Below are 12,894 nucleotides of genomic sequence, written 5' to 3'. Positions count from 1 at the left end.
GGAGTGAGGAATGTTTTTGTCTGGCCCTATGTGCCAGACAACCTTCTACTATGAGGGAGATGTGAAGTCAATGATCAGTGAGCCCAAGCCCTTCAGCGCAAGAGCATCTCGGTTATCTGACACAAACTGGGCTGCTTTCTTGTCACACTAGTTAAACTACATCAAAAACACTGTTCTAAGAATGTAAGTTTGATTGTCAACTTCAATGAGTTGGTGTTACAACTTTTGCTACAAAGTGATAATTTCTTTGTGTTCAATGTTTGAATCCCATGAATTGTTTGCACAATCTTGCTGTTCCTCACCAACTTTAAACATCAACTATCTGAGCAGCTAACCGATCGTTGCAGCTGTACATAGTCCATCTGTAATTAGCCCACCCAATCTACCCATCTCATCCCCATACTGTTTTTATTTTATTTACTTTTCTGCTCTTTTGCACACCAGTATCTCTACTTGCACATCATCATCTGCTCATTTATCAATCCAGTGTTAATCTGCTAAATTGTAATGATTCGCTCCTATCACCTATTTATTGCCTACCTCATGCCTTTTGCACACACTGTCTATAGACTTTATTTTTTAATTGGCTTGTTTATTGTTTACTCCATGTGTAACTCTGTGTTGTTGTCTGTGTCACACTGCTTTGCTTTATCTTGGCCAGGTCGCAGTTACAAATGAGAACTTGTTCTCAACTAGCCTACCTGGTTAAATAAAGGTGAAATAAAAAATGTAATAAAAATTACACTTAACTCTCAATTTTAATCTTGCAATGTTCTGTAGAAACTTAAATCACATAAATTGATGTTTTAATATTAGGGATCAGAAAAACTTGTCCACGCAATGAAGATTAAAAACAAAGAAACACTTAACTTTTTCTCAACATTGTAATGTAGAAAAACACTTTGTATTTTATATTTTAATGTTTGAAGGTTGAATTATTGTATTTCATTAACTACTATTCATTTATTATTACAATGATTCTTAACACTGTTTTTAACATTGATAATCATAATGCATCAATTTAATCTTGTCATGAACTTCATTGTCATGAACTTGAAATGTTTCTGCGTGATAATCATTCGAGTCACATTTTTGGTATTTTATTAAGCATTAAAGGCTTCATTGTTGTTGAATAAGAAACCATGTTTACTCTTAATGTGTGTGTGTGTGTGTGTGTGTTTGATTAAGAGGGAAAGAGTGAGTTCTGCCCCAAAAAATGTGACCATAACAAAGTAGTAATGCGACCAGGAATGATCATTCAGTACAATCAGAGTTAATGTTAAAAAAAACAATTAAATTATGTTATTGTCTCAAAATGCAGAGAGAAGCTCAGTCTATAAGAGGTAAATGCACTTCTGTAAAATGTTATGCTTTTCATTTATCTAACAGAAGTTGTAGTTGACGGTCATTCAAAATGAGGGTTCGTCAAGTGAAAAAAACTATGATATTATACTGTAACTTATAACTTCTTAAAATGTTGAATATTTGAGACCATGCATGTTAATATTCTACTCTTTGCTTGAAATATTGGTCTGAAAAGCTTTTATTTTTTAATACTCATGGTCGCACCGAATGACTTAATTAAATAATTAAATAAATCGCATTTAATTTAATAAATCGCATTTTTTAAAAATAAAAAAATAACAAAGAATGTTTTTGCGACAAATTCTGAAAGTGCATAGGTAACACTCAAGGGAACATAAAAAGTGTTTAAAAATATATATTTTTCCCTTTTAAAAAGCTTATAACTCATTGACCCAAGTTTGGAGGAGTCCAACAACCTATTCTGCATTCAAACTAATTACGTCATCAATTCTCAATTTCTGGACACCCTGTAAGCGAAACAAAGCCCACTGGCAGAACTCCGATACATAACAGTGATGGGCCAGAACGATACCAGTATCACGACACTCGTCAGTATCGTGGCAAGGGAAAAAAACAGGAAGCGGACTTAAATTCTTTAGGAAAACCGCTCTAATGTTGGAAACGAACATCATTGTGTTGTCATCCAGAGTCAGAAGTATTTATTTTCCAAGCTATAGCAAACACCATTTTACACAAAACAGATTGAAAGGACCTAAGAATTTGGTCTACTTTGTGTTTTCATTTTTTGTCATGGAAGACATGACCAATGACAACCCATTCTCTGACCAATCAATGACATTGGCCAGGTGAGCCTGACTGCCCAGAGACTCCAGCAGGGGATCCAAATGCTAAACTTCAAAAGACTTTCCCAACAATCCCCAGCGTTGCTGTGATTAAGACAAAGCAAGGAATGCAAGTGTTCAATTAGAGCAGCTTAAAACTTCTTCGGGATCAGTGTCCATTCCACAGGACGGTTGAGCTAAGGTAGGCTAATGCGATTAGCATGAGGTTGTAAGTAACAAGAACATTTCCCAGGACATAGACATATCTGATATTGTCAGAAAGCTTAAATGCTTGTTAATCTAACTGCACTGTCCAATTTACAGTAGCTATTACAGTGAAAGAATACCATGCTATTGTTTGAGGAGAGTGCACAATTTTGAACATGAAAAGTTATTAATAAACAAAAGGCACATTTGGGCAGTCTTGACACAATTTTGAACAAAAATACAATGGTTCATTGGATCAGTCTAAAACTTTGCACAACGACTGCTGCCATCTAGTGGCCAAAATCTAAATTGCACCTGGGATGAAATTAGAGGTCGACCGATTGCGATTTTTCAAAGCCAATACCGATTATTGGAGGACCAAAAAAGCCGGTACCGATTAATCGGCCGATTTGTTTTGCTTTTTGTTTGTAATAATGACAATTACAACAATATTGAATGAACACTTACTTTAACTTAAGATAATACATCAATAAAAATCCATTTAGCCTCAAATAAATAATGAAACATTTTCAATTTGGTTTAAATAATGCAAAAACAAAGTGTTGGAGAAGTAAAAGTGCAATATGTCCCATGTAAAAAAGCTAACGTTTGAGATCCTTGCTCAGAACATGAGAACATATGAAAGTTGGTGGTTCCTTTTAACATGAGTCTTCAATATTCCAAGGTAAGAGGTTTTAGGTTGTAGTTAATATAGTATTTATAGGACTATTTCTCTCTATACCATTTGTATTTCATATACCTTTGACTATTGGATGTTCTTATAGGCACCATAGTATTGCCAGTGTAACAGAATAGTTTCCGTCCCTCTCCTCGCCCCTACCTGGGCTCGAACCAGGAACACATCGACAACAGCCACACTCGAAGCATCGTTACCCATCTGTCCACAAAAGCCGCGGCCCTTGCAGAGCAAGGGGAATAACTACTCCAAGTCTCAGAGCGAGTGACGTTTGAAACGCTATTAGCGCACACCCAGCTAACTAGCTAGCCATTTCACATCGGTTACACCAGCCATCAGGCTGATAGGCTTGAAGTCATAAACAGCGCTGTGCTTGCGAAGAGCTGCAGGCAAAACGCACGAAAGTGCTGTTTGAATGAATGCTTATGAGCCTGCTGCTGCCCATCATCGCTCAGACTGCTCTATCAAATCATAGACTTAATTATAACATAATAACACACAGAAATACGAGCCTTAGGTCATTAATATGGTCGAATCCGGAAACTATCATCATTTCGAAAACGAAACGTTTATTATTTCAGTGAACTACGCAACCGTTCTGTATTTTATCTAACGGGTGGCATGTTACATTGCACAACCTTCAATGTTATGTCATAATTACATACAATTCTGGCAAATTAGCTCGCAATGAGCCAGGCTGCCCAAACTGTTGCATATACCCTGACTCTGCGTGCAATGAACGCAAGAGAAATGACACAATTTCACCTGGTTAATATTGCCTGCTAACCTGGATTTCTTTTAGCTAAATATGCAGGTTTAAATATATATACTTCTGTGAATTTATTTTAAGAAAGGCATTGATGTTTATGGTTAGGTACACGTTGGAGCAACGATACGCACCGCATCGATTATATGCAACGCAGGGCACGCTAGATAACGAGTAATATCATCAACCATGTGTAATTATAACTAGTGATTATGATTGATTTATTGTTTTTTATAAGATAAGTTTCATGCTAGTTAGCAACTTACCTTGGCTTCTACTGCATTCACGTAACAGGCAGGCTCCTCGTGGAGTGCAATGAGAGGCAGGTGGTTAGAGCGTTAGTCTAGTTAACTGTACGGTTGCAAGATTGGATCCCCCGAGCTGACAAGGTGAAAATCTGTCGATCTACCCCTGAACAAGGCAGTTAACCCACCGTTCCTAGGCCGTCATTGAAAATAAGACTGTGTTCTTAACTGACTTGCCTAGTTAAATAAAAAGGTATCTTTTTTTATTTATTTTTTTTAAATAAAAAAATGTAAAAAGAAAATCGGCAAAATCAGCGCCCAAAAATAGATTTTTCCGATTGTTATGAAAACTTGAAATCGGCCCTAATTAAATTGGCCATTCCGATTAATCGCTCGACCTCTAGCTGGAATAATACATTATGGCCACTCTCTTGCAATTCAAAGATGGTATAAAAAAACTACAAAAGAACGGTTGTTTTTTGCTTTCCATCATCTTTTACCAGATCTATTGTGTCATATTCTCCTGCATTCCTTTCACATTTCCACAAACTTCAAAGTGTATCCTTTCAAATGGTACCAAGAATATGCATATCCTTGCTTCAGGGCCTGAGCTACAGGCAGTTAGATTTGGGTATGTTATTTTAGGCGAAAATGGGGGGAAAAGGGGCAGATCCTTAAGCAGTAATGAGAGGCTTGGCTGGGCCAGAGCTAATCTACTGGTTGGAGGGTCGTTCCGTTTGATTTCAATCACTTTTGAGTTGAAAAAAAAAAAAAACTTTCCATACATATTTGTATATGCCAAAACATTCAGAAGATAAGAGGTGCTCAAAGTTGACCCATTTTGTATACTCCACCAATTTTTTTTTATTCATAAAAGCTCTGACGAAGGCCGTGAGGCTGATACGTAAGCTTATTAAATATCAGTAATACTATCAAGAGCAGTGTGCGGTTTCCTTTTTCCTTCATCTTGTTCAACTGTTGCCATGCACCTGCAAAAAAGATTGCTCAGATGTTCCGAGTGCCTTTTGAATTTTGTATACCCCACCATACCATGAGACATCCATGTCTTCATCACTGGAAAATATTAAAAGTTGAATTTGGTAACATTAAGTTATTTTGGGCTGTAGGTAATAATGCAATAAATGTTCTGAACAAATAACGTAAGATTTTTTTAAATAAAAGAAACAAAATACTGCAAAGTTGGCTAGGAGATAGGAACAGGGTGACCATGTCTGTCAGAGCCATCTTGTTATCAAATTACACCTGCTAAGTAAAAGAGAGAACAATGTGCCATCGAGATGGATAGAGAGCAGTTGCTTCGCAAGGCATCTCTACCTGAAAATACATGATCTAAGTGATTGATAGTTAGTATTCAGCAGTCATAAAACTGCCTTATTTACCCTGAAGAACTACTGAAATAGTGATTTTGTCAAGACAACATAGGCAGCAGATCTATACTGATGAGATGACTTGGGGAAAAAATGATAAATTCATCAAATAAAACAAATGTAATATACACAACTGAAATATTTGATTAAAGTAAAGTAATGTAAATAAATGATGGTTAATAAGTAGTAATGGAGTCACTACCATCATGGGAATTGTATTACTTGTATGTTTTGTGTTATTACAGCATTCAACCCACATAATACATAGTGCATTTAATAAAAAATTTAAAGTGATTTTGTTTTCCTAATCGAACAGACCTCAAAGCACTAATCGCTCAGCACTACAATAGAGCCAATCAATTGGCGAAGATTCCACCCAATTACTTTCACCAATAATGCTCTCCGAGATCTGTGATTGCTTCGAGGAAGGGCAGTAAGGGTTGAATTGTACCAGTATTCCAACAGGTTTCTCTCTGTCTGGTCCCTGTTTGTGGAACTCTACGTGGGTGATTTATGTTGTGAATTGTGCATTTCCTGACTCCTCTCATGCTCCCAACTCCAGTCCCTTCTCTCCACCCTGCCCCCCCCCCCCCAATCTCTCCTCTCATGTGAAACAGAGCAGATTAACTGCTGCTCCTCCCTCCGTGCCCACTAAAACACACTGAATGGGACAACCTTTCCCCTCCGACACAGATCAGTGGTAAACACACATTGTGAAAGACCAGAGGGAGTCTTTTAAAAGGAGGGGAACATGGCGTAGGTAGATTCTATGGAGTTCATCAACTATTAGCTATTCAACTGACCTAGATGAATTCTGCCTGTTCTTACTATCTCTTACCCCAAAGATATAAATGCCACCACAATGTTATACATCAGTCAAGTCTACACATTCTATACTGCTCAAAAAAATAAAGGGAACACTAAAATAACACATCCTAGATCAGAATGAATGAAAAATTCTTATTAAATACTTTTTTCTTTACATAATTGAATGTGCTGACATCAAAATCACACAAAAATTATTAATGGAATTCAAACGTCCTGCACGGTGTTGGGCTGTAAGCACAACCCCCACTTTTGGACGTCGGGCCCTCATACCACCCTCATGGAGTCTGTTTCTGACCGTTTGAGCAGACACATGCACATTTGTAGCCTGCTGGAGGTCATTTTGCAGGGCTCTGGCAGTGCTCCTCCTGCTCCTCCTTGCACAAAGGTGGAGGTAGCGGTCCTGCTGCTGGGTTGTTGCCCTCCTACGGCCTCCTCCACGTCTCCTGATGTACTGGCCTGTCTCCTGGTAGCGCCTCCATGCTCTGGACACTACGCTGACAGACACAGCAAACCTTCTTGCCACAGCTCGCATTGATGTTCCATCCTGGATGAGCTGCACTACCTGAGCTACTTGTGTGGGTTGTAGACTCTGTCTCATGCTACCACTAGGGTGAAAGAACCGCCAGCATTCAAAAGTGACCAAAACATCAGCCAGGAAGCATAGGAACTGAGAAGTGGTCTATGGTCACCACCTGCAGAACTACTCCTTTATTGGGGGTGTCTTGCTAATTGCCTATAATTTCCATCTGTTGTCTATTCCATTTGCACAAGAGCATGTGAAATGTATTGTCAATCAGTGTTGCTTCCTAAGTGGACAGTTTGAGTTCACAGAAGTGTGATTGACTTGGAGTTACATTGTGTTGTTTAAGTGTTCCCTTTATTTTTTTGAGCAGTGTATATTCATGACGTATATGGGTGCATTTGCAATCTAGGTTACGGGTTTCTGTCATATACTGAAAGCATGAATGGACTGACCCCTTTCAAACATGCTTCTACTAGGGCAAACCAATATGACAGGTTGTGTGTGGGTGGACAAGTCTAAACTCACCCGGGTGGAAACTTAACCCCAAGTCATGATTGACTGAAGGCAGCAGATATAGACCTAGTAACTGAGTTTTGTGACTGTAGTGTGTTTCTTTCATAAGCAACAAGGCTTAGTGTCAATGTAGACAGATGAATCTTCTTCCACACAAAACACAAATGTTTTGGAAGTTCTTGCAACATCCTTGCCAAATACAAAATACTAGCCGATAAACTTCAACTAGGTCTATGCTTATGGCTACAACAGGTAGCCTTGCTCCTGGTTTTCTAAACAATGAAAGAACATTGTATAAATATTACTCCACACCTCAACATTTTAAGATAATATATAGCCCAAAGCCCAACTGTTACTCTATAAGGATTTAAAGCAAATTACTTAGAAGGAACATGGACAGACCATTATAGTCCTGACATTACATTCTCCTAGGGTTGCAAAATTATGGTAAAAACTTTCCTTAAAACTGGGGAATTTTGAGAAAGTTACTAGAATTTTGCAACACTGACTACATCCTCCTAAAATACACACACAACACCGACCATAAACAAACTACAATGACTTGTAAAAGACATTTCTAAATCACCAATTGGCACTAACAAGTGCCTGCTGCACCTCCCACTGCAGCACGAATGAATCAACATCAGCAGACATGCCCAAGCCAACCCACAAGTCTGTGTCCTTTCACACAGTGGTAACTAACTGCCTAGTCAGACCGATGAGGTGTGAAACCACACAACGCGTCCTCCACACAGCTCTAGTCGGGTGTGGTGCCACTACAACTAAAACTGCTGTTGTTCACTTCAATAATCACAGAAAATGCATTGTGCATTAAATATTACCAATGACTACCCAAATGCCAAAGACGTGATAAATGATAGGCTGAGGAGGACTTTTGTTTATAGAAAAAAAACAGAACATGACCCTGTGTTGTAGTGGTTCTTAGTAATAAAAGGGGAATCCAATGTGAGGAATATGTGAACCCTGCGCTTGTTTATATACATTCTGCCCAGTATTCTTACATTTTAGGTTGGCTTTCTTCCTCCGGTTCTCACTCCCTTAGTCCATAACTCTTGTGCTCTCTTAAAGGGACACAATAATTTAACATGATCATCACAGACGCCAAGATGCCAACTGTAGCATTGTATTCTGCTTCCACGAAAAGCGTGGCTAGATGCTTATAGCTAGGGTATTCAACCGGGGGTTCAACAATTTTTTTATATATATATATATATATTTTTTTTTTTATATAAATGTACCCCCCACCAATGTTATGAATATTGCTAGCAACAACAATACATTTTTTTTTATTACATACCTAACGTAGAAAAGAGGATAACATTTTTTTTTTATGTTCTCTTTCTCAACTCCTATTATTGAGCAAATTACATACATTGGAGCCAATTACACAATCGGACACAGGCTTTGAAAAAGCACCTACGAATAGGCGACAAGATGGGTTGGGGTCAATTCCATATCAATTCAGAAAGTCAACCTCAGTTCAAATTTTTCCGAATTGAAAAGCATTGAAGACAATTGGAATTTTAGTGTACTTCCTGAATTGAAATAGAATTGACTCTAACCCTGGCGGCAAGTGCCGCTGGCTGCTGGTAAGCTTTCTTGACTTGGAAGTACATTTTTGACAAGACATGGATAACCTTTGTTTAACTAGCTAAACAGCTGCTCTTAGTGTAAATGTGTTTTAAGTTACCTTTCTAGCTAATAAGCCATGTTAGAATTTACACTTCCTCATCCAATTATAATGTGGGGAGGTCAAAATAATGGAAAACTGTCTACCAAATCTATTTATCTTAAAATGTTGATTACTTCTCCTTGCCATCAAGGGGTTCCTGGGTCACTGGTTTTCCTGGGAGGGTGTCCCTGGGCAAGAAAAGGTTGAAGACCCCTGGCTTGCTAACCTCTATAGTTATATTAACTACTAAGTTAAACTAAACAAATAGAGTAAAGAAGGCTTTGTCCAATAAGCTTGTTTGCCCACTGCAATGGGCCCATATCACTGAGATGCACCCCAAAGCTGGTAGCTTACCTTGCTTCATGACCACTAAACCCATAATAAGTTGAGTAATGCAATTAAGCATCTAATTGGATAGATCCACCCACTTTCTGAAGAGAGTGCTATTCACAGACCCCTTAAACCCTGCTTATAGACTCTGCTGGCAAACAACTGTTGCTTGTTAATTGCTACCTGGCTTGACAACGGGAACATTTTTGACCAATCTAGACAAACAACTAGGGCAAAGACGATACCAGTATCGCGATACTCATTAGTATAGTGGCAAGGAAACAAAACACAAAGCGGATTTGACTTCTTTAGGAAAACAGCCACAATGTTGGAAACAAACATCATTATGTTGTCATTCAGAGTCACGTTTATTCATTTTTCAAGCTATAGCACACAATATCTTATATACAGCTGGTTTTTAATGGACCAAAGAGTTGTGTGCTTCTTGTTTCCATTTTTGCCATGAAATAAAAGTGCTACTTATATCGTAACAGCCCTACAAACAATGGTAAACACATCCCTGACATTAGATAGGCCTACCTCCCAGCTAGTCTAAAAACACCCCCACAGCCAGACGTGTGTGTGTGTGTGTGTGTGTGTGTGTGTAACAGCTCACCACCAAGAGAGCTGAGAGAGAGACAGAGCTAGCATTAATGCACTGGGTACAAGGAAGGAAACTCAACTCTCCAGACAAACAGTGTTACCCCCTGCCATAAAGCCCCCCAAAGGGGGAAGCAGGGGTAAAAGAGGAAGAGAGAGAAAAGGGGGGGGGGGGGGGGGCAGAAGAGAGAGATTTAATGAGTAAGTGTTGGCGAGTTTGTGGGAGTTGAAGAGGTAGTAAAAGGTGGACTGATGGGGATGAACTGAAATAGGATTGAAGGAAAGAAAGTGAGGGAGTATATGTGAGAAACAGAGAAAAGACTAACCCAACCCCACACACACACACAGAGGCTAGACAGTTGATGATAACACAATGGCATCATCATCATCGTTTTTACTCTGTATTCCGAGTACCCTTCAGCCCACAGTGTGGGCTGCTTCTCTCTGGTATCTACTGGGGGAACAAGAGTTTGGGAGAAACTCAAACACTAGCACAGCCATTACGCAACTGTTTCCACTAACGCTCTGCTGGATAGAAGGGTCGGGACGATACCAGTATCGCGATAGTAGTTAGTCTCATGTCAAGGAAACAAAACACGAAGTGGAATTAACTTCTTCAGGAAAACAGCCCTAATGTTGGAAACAAACATCATTATGTTGTCATTCAGTCACGTTTATTTATTTTTCAAGCTATAGCACGCAATATTTTCCATACAGCAGGTTTTTAAAGGACCAAAGAATGAAGTTTGCTTCGTGATTTCATTTTTTGTCATGGAAAAAAATATTGCGACACTTGTATCATCACAGCCCTACAAACAACAGTAAACACATCCCCGACATTAGCCTTTAACACAAACACTAGTACAGCCATTACGCAACTGTTTCCACTAATGCTCTACTCGATAGACAAACAAACCACAACTAGGCCAACTTAAAAACCTGATCAACTGCTAAAACAACCGAGGATTCACTATGGTTCAACCTTCAGTTGAACTGCTTCATTTTCTGTTTGTGAAGTAGGGACATGGTGGAATCAAGTATCAATGTAGCTATATATGACATGTCCCTTTCTCCAAGTCGTATATTTCACTGGTATGATAAACTGGAAACCCGTCATCCTGCAGACTGAAGGAATGACTGGGTCCCTGGTGGAATCCATCACTCCCTACTGGATTAGATGTGAATGCACCAATTTGTAAGTCGCTCTGGAAAAGAGCGTCTGCTAAATGACTTAAATGTAATGTAAATGTAAATTAGATGAAACACTGAACAAAACGCTCAGTTGTAATGAAGTTGTAAATTGAGGTGAAAATCTTTTCAGTTACAACTTTTTTGCATAATTATAGCTACATATAATGTAGCTATTAGCTATAGCGTGTCATATTTAATATATTCAATTTTTTTTACAATACCATAATCAACTATTTTGATTATTGAAAAGGGAAGCAGATGGTAGCTAACACTCACTGTCATAAAACTAGCTTTTTACTGTTTACTCTTGAGGTTATCATGTCTAGTAGTAGTTATATCATCATGTCATAAATATTCTGTCACCAAAGCAGACATGGTTTGCGATAAAATGGGAACTTCAGTTAGCTAACGTTTGTTACACACACACAGACTGTCTTAGAGCTGGCTAGCCATATTAGCATCTAGTTATAGTCATCTAGCTAGTAAAAATGAAAACTAGGTAAGTAGCCACACATTGCTAATGTTAGTTAGATAAGTTTGTAAATGTTGAAATATGTTCAGTATTCAAATTGATGACACAAGGTAGTTTGTCAGCAAACTAAGACTGGATTTTGATAGCTAGCAGTTAACTGGATAGCTAAAATAGCTTACTTGCTAGCTAACTGATTAGCATGTCTTCTGATTCTAATGCTTGGCATGATGTTTCATATATCCACAACACAAAAACAAATGTATTTGTCCCATGCCGAGACATTTGACCCACAGTTTAACTAGCTTGTTGTCATTTTACTCTAAGTTACCGTTAGCTATTTAACTTAGCTAGCTAATTTTATGTGAGATGGTTACAGTACTAACGTTAGCTGGTTAGCTATGTGTGTAGTTGAAGCTCAGCAGTTTAGGCAAGCTTTACGATATGCTAACGTTGGTTAAGGTCAAGTTGATATAATTTTACCTTTGCTGCATGCAAACAATTGTTCAAAGCAGTAGGCAGTTGGATCCTGGACAGTCTGAATTTCGCCTGCCGATGTGTTCACCGACTCTTATTCCACGTTCATTAACGAACACACGGAACGTTATTTCTGTTTCCCCAGCATCTTCTAATGTTACCTGACAAACTCGAATTGCGACTTTTTTAAACGTAAATATAATACGCTTGTCGCCTATTAGTTCATTCGTTGCATATCTCGTACGTTAATAGACAGAGCATGTTGGTCGAACTGTAGAAGGACATGTTATTCCCAAAGTTTTTTGTTTTTCTTCAGTCTAGCGCAGCTCCACGATCTGTCACACGCACTTCTGTTGTCGTGGTTTGACGTCACACCATCCGATAAACGCGTACATCGTAGTGTCGAGTGTCAGTGTGGTCACTGTATCGATTTTACGGTACTTTGCTTTTCAGAATGAAAAGGCAAATAACAACAAGAGCAAAGTTTACGTTTATCCTACAAATGATTTACTTAGACTTTAGGAATGAACGTGCACAGCGCGTTATCCATATTTTGTACCCAGTCTGACCTACTCATTGTGGAAAGAAAAAACATGTTAAAAGTGTAAAATCACCTTTAATATGTTTGAGAACTCCTGTACGTTTGCAGCAATATGATATAACTGGCTGTCAGTAACCCACAGAAGGAACGTGTTATTATGCCACACCCTAAATGATAATTATTCATAATTGGATGGTGATTATTTAATTACCACCCGATATATGTTTATATATACTTTTGAACGGTAGTGTATCTGCATATATAAAATGTTATTTTCTT

The 12,894-nt window shown here is 38.5% G+C and overlaps 1 protein-coding gene across 5 annotated transcripts in view; it reads right to left on the bottom strand.

Moving 5' to 3' along the window:
• LOC115142766 (peroxisome proliferator-activated receptor delta-like) overlaps nt 1-12,449 on the bottom strand; it is a 48,086-nt gene extending 35,637 nt beyond the window's left edge. For 3 of the 5 annotated variants that reach the window (XM_029682485.2, XM_029682511.2, XM_029682494.2), the window contains exon 1: nt 12,081-12,448. The gene's annotated coding sequence lies outside the window, so the exon portion shown is untranslated. Of the gene's footprint in view, nt 1-12,080 lie in introns of all 5 variants that reach the window. The other 2 variants (XM_029682502.2, XM_029682519.2) reach the window with 2 other exon arrangements.
• Nucleotides 12,450-12,894: the final 445 nt, after the last annotated feature.

The sequence above is a fragment of the Oncorhynchus nerka genome, linkage group LG2 (assembly GCF_034236695.1).
Source record: "Oncorhynchus nerka isolate Pitt River linkage group LG2, Oner_Uvic_2.0, whole genome shotgun sequence".
Classification (NCBI taxonomy): domain Eukaryota; kingdom Metazoa; phylum Chordata; class Actinopteri; order Salmoniformes; family Salmonidae; genus Oncorhynchus; species Oncorhynchus nerka.
Note: the sequence above shows the minus strand (reverse complement) of the source record. Positions and strands in the feature narration are given on the sequence as shown.